Source organism: Saccoglossus kowalevskii, chromosome 2 (genome assembly GCF_978046115.1).
Source record: "Saccoglossus kowalevskii chromosome 2, keSacKowa6.1, whole genome shotgun sequence".
NCBI classification, from domain to species: Eukaryota; Metazoa; Hemichordata; class Enteropneusta; family Harrimaniidae; genus Saccoglossus; species Saccoglossus kowalevskii.
In genome coordinates this window covers 7,418,956-7,425,702 of record NC_140642.1, presented here as the reverse complement: position 1 = coordinate 7,425,702, position 6,747 = coordinate 7,418,956, and positions in this window count along the sequence as shown.

The following is a 6,747-nucleotide window of genomic DNA, read 5'->3' as shown; positions in this document are numbered from 1 at the left end:
TTGTTCAGTACATGTATTGTCAGCACTGGGCAGCATCTGTCTTTGTTCAGTACATGTATTGTCAGCACCGGGCAGCATCTGCCATTGTTCAGTACATGTATTGTCAGCACTGGGCAGCATCTGTCATTGTTCAGTACATGTTTTGTCAGCACTGGGCAGCATCTGTCATTGTTCAGTACATGTTTTGTCAGCACTGGGCAGCATCTGCCATTGTTCAGTACATGTATTGTCAGCCCTGGGCAGCATTTGTCATTGTTCAGTACATGTATTGTCAGCACTGGGCAGCATCTGCCATTGTTCAGTACATGTAATGTCAGCACTGGGCAGCATCTGCCATTGTTCAGTACATGTATTGTCAGCACTGGGCAGCATCTGCCATTGTTCAGTACATGTATTGTCAGTACTGGGCAGCATCTGTCATTGTTCAGTACATGTATTGTCAGCACTGGGCAGCATCTGTCATTGTTCAGTGCATGTATTGTCAGCACTGGGCAGCATCTGCCATTGTTCAGTACATGTATTGTCAGCACTGGGCAGCATCTGCCATTGTTCAGTACATGTATTGTTAGCACTGGGCAGCATCTGCCATTGTTCAGTACATGTATTGTCAGCACTGGGCAGCATCTGTCATTGTTCAGTACATGTATTGTCAGCACTGGGCAGCATCTGCCATTGTTCAGTACATGTATTGTCAGCACTGGGCAGCATCTGCCATTGTTCAGTACATGTATTGTCAGCACTGGGCAGCATCTGCCATTGTTCAGTACATGTATTGTCAGCACTGGGCAGCATCTGTCATTGTTCAGTACATGTATTGTCAGCACTGGGCAGCATCTGCCATTGTTCAGTACATGTATTGTCAGCACTGGGCAGCATCTGCCATTGTTCAGTACATGTATTGTCAGCACTGGGCAGCATCTGCCATTGTTCAGTACATGTATTGTCAGCACTGGGCAGCATCTGCCATTGTTCAGTACATGTATTGTCAGCACTGGGCAGCATCTGCCATTGTTCAGTACATGTATTGTCAGCACTGGGCAGCATCTGCCATTGTTCAGTACATGTATTGTCAGCACTGGACAGCATCTGCCATTGTTCAGTACATGTATTGTCAGCACTGGGCAGCATCTGCCATTGTTCAGTACATGTATTGTCAGCACTGGGCAGCATCTGCCATTGTTCAGTACATGTATTGTCAGCACTGGGCAGCATCTGCCATTGTTCAGTACGTGTATTGTCAGCACTGGACAGCATCTGCCATTGTTCAGTACGTGTATTGTCAGCACTGGGCAGCATCTGCCATTGTTCAGTATGTGTATTGTCAGCACTGGGCAGCATCTGCCATTGTTCAGTACGTGTATTGTCAGCACTGGGCAGCATCTGCCATTGTTCAGTACGTGTATTGTCAGCACTGGGCAGCTTCTGCCATTGTTTAATACATGTATTGTCAGCACTGGGCAGCATCTGCCATTGTTCAGTACATGTATTGTCAGCACTGGGCAGCATCTGCCATTGTTCAGTACATGTATTGTCAGCACTGGGCAACATCTGCCATTGTTCAGTACATGTATTGTCAGCACTGGGCAGCATCTGCCATTGTTCAGTACATGTATTGTCAGCACTGAGCAGCATCTGCCATTGTTCAGTACGTGTATTGTCAGCACTGGGCAGCATCTGCCAATGTTCAGTACGTGTATTGTCAGCACTGGACAGCATCTGCCATTGTTAAGTACATGTATTGTCAGCACTGGACAGCATCTGTCATTGTTCAGTACATGTATTGTCAGCACTGGGCAGCATCTGCCATTGTTCAGTACATGTATTGTCAGCACTGGGCAGCATCTGCCATTGTTCAGTACATGTATTGTCAGCACTGAGCAGCATCTGCCATTGTTCAGTACGTGTATTGTCAGCACTGGGCAGCATCTGCCATTGTTAAGTACATGTATTGTCAGCACTGGACAGCATCTGCCATTGTTAAGTACATGTATTGTCAGCACTGGACAGCATCTGTCATTGTTCAGTACATGTATTGTCAGCACTGGGCAGCATCTGCCATTGTTCAGTACATGTTTTGTGCATGGGAATCTTTCATGAAATTAATGTGATATGCAACTGATATACAAGTGAAACCTGTGTAAACTGAACTGTATCAAAATTGGATTCCTGTCTAAATGAAATGCTGTGTATTAAAACTGAAAACTAACTGAGCAATGAGTAACTTGCTCCACAGAATATCTACTTAAAAATATTTAGTTTAGTTAGACAGGTTTCACCGTATAAATTGTCATACTTGCATATGGTAAACAAATCAACATGTCATAAAGAAGCATGCATCTTTAATTCTGACATCCTTATGATTTGGGGGGGGGGTTATCAGTAAATGTAATTTTGTCAAATCCTAGTTGTTAAATATTTCAAGCAAAAATCATTGAATTTGAAGAAATTTTTTGTTATCGCTGTAGTTGAGGGTGCAAATACCCGATCAGCATGATGGAGCTGGAATCCAAATCTTGGGATGCATCATTCTTAATGGGCTGACATAAAAGCACAAAATATGATAAATGCATATTTGTCAAATAAAATCTACAACATTGATGGTGTCCATATAGTTTAGTCATGACACACATAGTACCGATATATACCAGTACTTCAATGAATTACCAATACAACATGTAAATTTTCTTATTCTACCTGACTTTAGAGTTTCCAATTGTATCTTTTATTTGTCAATATTTGTTTATTGTATGGGTTTATCCATGAGTGGACGAGTATCCACAAAGATGTCAAATGTTCAGTTAATTATTTTCAGTTACTGTATTTGCTCTATAAGAAGCCCATCTCCAATATAGATGCATTTTAGGTCAAAAGTTGTTTTAATATGACCTAGTAAGTATAACTATTTGGCTCATGTTACCACTGCGTCTGAGCGAACGTCAAACATTCTGTACTTCTTATGCCCAAGTTTAAAACGGCCATGCATAACAGGATTTCTTGTAGTGAAGAGAAATCATAACTTGGTTGATAAACAGCACCAAGTTTCAATCAGTATAACTTGCAAACAACGTAAAATTCAGATTTGAATTATGACTAAAGTACTCGAAATTGAAAGGACTTTCAATAGCACATCTTTGAAGTGATAGTGCTTCTAATGGAGCATAAACAGGGTTTTATCTTGTGCAAAACAGTTAGTGATCAAACTGAGGGTTAAAATAGTTACATGAAACATGGTTTTACAGATGGTTGTCATGGACCCCATAGTTTTCAAAATGGCAGATCAATGAATTATTTTATTCCCAAGGTGTACACTGTATTGACAAATGAAACCCAAATTGGATGTGTATTTTGATCAGGAGATGAAATTATGTTGAATGGTAATTTGTTCTCCACAATTTTATGTCTAAATTATTCATTCATGATGATGAAGCAGACAAATCTGTATGGGACTAAGCAGATTTCAACAAAATTATGTTACAAAATTAATAACAGCAATGAAATTATTATTTCTTTGTATCAAAGGCTAGGTAACTTTTTTGTCTCATTGATTTTCCTGCCACATTCATTTATTGAAAACTTGCAATACTCTGAAAAAATAAATTAAGCTGAAAAAAACTTTATTCTACAGAATTGCCAGTAACTAAGGTGTCTAGAAATGGCCAGACATTGCCAGTATCTGAAGTGACGTGCAAGACATGCATCTTTTTCTATGCAGATTATTATATATATATTTACTTGGATTAAATCCTTATTTTATTGAAGTTGTAGAACATTAACGAAGGATAAAATATATAACATCAAAATATCATGGTCTGTTTTTATTCGTGGCTATTAAGAAGTGTGTGTTGTCCTCGTGCCTATTACTGACATTGGATTGACGACCTGTTTCTGCGCTTGTCAGGAAATTGGAGAGTCTCTGTCTATCCATGCTATGTTTGTGACCTATCTGTGTTTTTGTTTAGCAAAATGATGTATTTAGTTGAGAAAACTAGTGTGTGAATTAAGAGCTTGCAAGTTGTTAATCCTGTATCTCAACTAGATCGTTCCAAAATACCTTTTTTTGGCAAAACAATTAATTCTGCTCATTAGTCTGGTTGTATTCCAAACAATGATTTCACCTCTGTCTGTGTCACAGACATACCTTGGCCCATTACATTAAAACTTCCCATACATATCCACAGGCATGATACAATTTATGTTTTTAGTGATAAAAATACTTCTAAATCGAAACATTTCTGCAATTCTGGAACCTCATCTCGGTTATGCAAGGGCATATTTCATTCAAATTTGGTTCATATATTGACAAGCCATGCATGGCACAATCCCAGTTACAAATTTAAGATGTATAGTTTTGTTTATTGTCAAACCATTATATCTATGTCATGATGTACAAGGAATATATAAAATTTGATCATAATCAGTCAAAGCATGGCACTAGAACCGAATTCATTAAAACACAAGGCATGCATGGCACAGTCCCTGTTAGTTATTGAATTTAAGATATATAGTTTTGTTTATAGTCGAACCAATATATCTATGTCATGATGTACAAGGAATATATAAAATTTGATCATAATCAGTGAAAGCATGGCAGAGATATGGCACTAGAACCGAATTCATTAAAACACAAGCCATGCATGGCACAGTCCCCGTTAGTTACAAATTTAAGATATATAGTTTTGTTTATAGTAATATAGCTGGAATATAAACATGTCAGGAATATGATTATGATGATTGTTTAACATTTAAATGATTGACATTTGTATTTGAACGTCAAACGAGTATTGAGAGATATTGCTCTGAAACAGCATTAATTAAAACAAAATCAGCCATTTTGAATACATTTTGAATGAATATATAAAATTTGAACATAGTCGGTCAAAGCATGTCAAAGATATGGCTTTAGAAGCCCATTCGTTAAAACAAAATGGCCACTCGTCGGTCATTCTGAATCAGATCTAAAAAACAAAATGATGTGCATCAAGGTCCTAGAATGTCCAACGTATATACCAAGTTTGAACAAAATCCATCTGTAAACAGCCGAGAAATGCTTGATTTTGATGATATTTAGAACAAAAATGGTCGTCATTCGGCCATCTTGAATCAGATCGTGAAACAAATTGATGTGTATATGTATAATATGATGTATGTGTGAAGTTTGATTGTGATTGGTCCAGGCATTTCTAAGATACAGGTCCGCAAGCACGGACGGAAACACAGATGCACAGAGGTCAAAACACAAGTCCCCGTTTTCGGACTGCATCCCAAACGGACTAAAAATGGCCACCAGTTGGCCATTTTAAATTGGATCTGAAAAATGAAATGATGTGCATCAAGGTCCCATAATGTCCAACGTATGTACCAAGTTTAAACAAAATCCATCCATAAATGCTTGATTTTGATGATTTTATTGGCACAAAAATGGCCACCATCTGGAATCAAATCATGAAACAAATTGATGTGCATATGTATAATATGATGTATGTGTGAAGTTTGATTGTGATTGATCCAGGTATGTCTAAGATACAGGTCCGGATGCACGCATGGACACACAAACATAAGTTCCCATTTTTGGTCTGGGACTAAAAATTATGTGACATTGATCATGGCCATTTTAATAAACGAATGCATTTCCATGCTTTGGCCTTTCTCATTCAACACAAATCCAGTTTGTACATATCCATCATATTAATGTCAGTCATAATAGATAGTAGAGGTTATACAACCAAAAACTGAACATCACTACTGATGTAATGTAAACACAACCCCATTGTAAGTAAGTAAGTAAGTAATTCTTTATTGCTATCATATCCCATTTGAGATCTTGACATAAAATACAATAAAGTCAAAAACATGTAATAATAAAAAAAAATGAAAATAAAAGGAAATACTAAAAATACTGTAAATGAATGAAATAAATACATATTTCACAATAAGAGATAAATGAATAATTGTAATATAATGTAAATAAATGTAAATCTGTGTTTTGTGGGGGGGGGGGGTTTGAGGCAGCTGGTACTGAAGTTATTGTTTGATTTATTGCTCCCTAAGCATAAAGCAAGTATAAATGTGTTTTGAAACATCTTTAATTATGTGATCGTTTTTATTATTTAATATGTTTATTAATGTCTCTCCATACATTTTATGTTTAGTAAAAAGGCTGGTTGTCTCTTTATCATATAGCTTGCACGTGAAAAGGAAATGTTTCTCATCTTCAATTTCTTCAAGATCACAGACAGGGCATATTCTATCAGAGATGGAGATGTTTTTGTATCTGCCTGATTCAATCTGTAAACGGTGGGCACTTATTCTAAGTTTAGTCATTGCAGCACGATATAGTGGATTTTTAATTATTTGGAGGTATTTCTCAAAAGAAAAATCAGTTTTTATTTCTCTGTATGTTCTCAATTTGTTTTTGTGATGCATGCCCTTATCATCATCAAACATGCATTTTTTAGTTTTTTTCTGGAATTGCATTTTAAGTTTTTCTGTAATGTCTTCAATAGTAGCATTGCTGTATTTAATTTGCCCATCTTTCCAGATATTACTTAAATTTAGGTTTTCCAAAATCTTTTTCACACCAGATACCCAGTTTTTAGTACCAGAATCATGCATCTTAATACCAAGCTTGTATGCTTCATATACTAATGTATTTTCAGGCATTTCCTGAACCCTCATCCAATATTTTAACAATTGTACCTCCCTAATTCAATTAAACATGGCAAGTTTGAGGCTCTGCTGTTCACCTTT